This window comes from Anneissia japonica, unplaced genomic scaffold, assembly GCF_011630105.1.
Source record: "Anneissia japonica isolate Jap-2015-1 unplaced genomic scaffold, ASM1163010v1 scaffold639_len268944_cov154, whole genome shotgun sequence".
Taxonomy (NCBI): domain Eukaryota; kingdom Metazoa; phylum Echinodermata; class Crinoidea; order Comatulida; family Comatulidae; genus Anneissia; species Anneissia japonica.
In genome coordinates, this window is record NW_022754805.1 from 267,965 (window position 1) to 269,771 (window position 1,807).

The following is a 1,807-nucleotide window of genomic DNA, read 5'->3' on the forward strand; positions in this document are numbered from 1 at the left end:
CCGGAATAAACTTCCCTGGGCTTATGGGAAAGTTTCTTTTTAGCTTTGTATGGCCCAAAATTTTGCTTTTAAGCCAGAATATTAGGGATTGGCAATCAAATTAATGTTATATTGATAAGCAAATCATTATTTGTGGTGTGGCAACCTTGTCGAGGCATGGGACGATGGGGGTCTAGGCCTGTCAGGCGGGAATTCCCCACCAAAGCAAATTTGGAATGATGACGTCAACACACCGAATTCCAAGACTCCGACAATCAAAATTAAAAGAAATGTTTACCTATTTAAATTTAATCTTTCTACACTACATTTTTCTTCATCATCATTAGGACACTATTATGTTGTTACTCTATAATATTATTATTATAGTATATCATTATTCTTATGCATTAAAAAAAAATTATAGTTTATAATTCACATTAATATTAGCGTTAGTACTGTTATTCTTAATATACAGATGTCATTATTATTATCATCATCATCTTCCTTATTGTCATCCCCATCCTCATTATATTCTCAATTATAAGGAGGATGTTGATGATGACGAGGAGAAGAAAGATGATGAGGATGATGGTGAGGAAGAAGATGATGGTGATTATGATTGATGATAATGGTTGTTTATGATAATTTATGATTGTGATGATGGTGATGAGAAAGATAGAAAATGATTGATGAGAATGATGATGAGGATGATGATGATGAATGATGAGAATCATCCCTCTCATCCTCACCCTTGTCCTTATCTTCATTCTCGTCGTCCACATTTTCAACATCCTCATGATGATGGTAGTGACTGGTGATGAAGAGGATAATGATGAAAATGATGATGGTAATGATGATGATGATGATGATGATAATGAGGATGGAATGTAGGTAAGAATGGCCCCGGAAAAAATGGCCCCAGAAAAAATGGCCCCGGAAAAAATGGCCCTGGAAAAAATGGCCCCGGTAAAAATGGCCCCATAAGACAGGTAGGTAAAAATGGCCCCAATGAAAAATTCGGTAATAGAAATGATATATTTTTCTTTTAATCTTCAAATATTTAAATACTATATAAGCAAGAATTGAATCAAGAAATAAAAAATGGCCCTCAATTATAAAATTCAAGAAAAAAAAAATTAATAATAAATAAATAAATAAATAAATAAATAAATGCTGTAAAATACCCTGTAGTGAAAATTTAATTAATAAATCAACATAAAGAATATACATATTTGAGAACTAAAATAAATTAGTTGTTAGCTCCTATGAGTAGCTCTGGGAGTAGGTCTAAGTATTTTTAAAAATTATTAATATTATTAGATATTATTACTATATTTGCGGTCAATTATTAATATTATTATTATTATTAATGGCTCTGATGGGAGGCTCTAAAACATTGATTCGGCACCAGTTTTGAAAGACGAACTTGCAGGGAATGTTATAAACCATTTTCGTGAAATTTGAAATAAAAATTTCCAATAACGTAGCGACTACCAACTATGGGGACTTTTAGAGGTCTAGCATTTCGCAGTATGTATTACCATGTCATGGATAACATCAACAATAAATCTGAATTGCTAACGAGCACAAACATTTTAAAACGGAAAAAACACGAAATGTTTATATTGAAAACAAGTTTAAGTATTAAATATCTATTTTTTTTAAAGAATTGGAACCTCTGGATGACCAGAAATGACACTCTCAAGACTGTGACAGGCATGTCACATTTTTATTTTTTTATTCCGACGACCTGTTAAATGGGGGGGGGGGGTCCTGATGTTGTTTGGGATGTATGTCATTTTGTAATCTAATACACTGTGATTGTGTA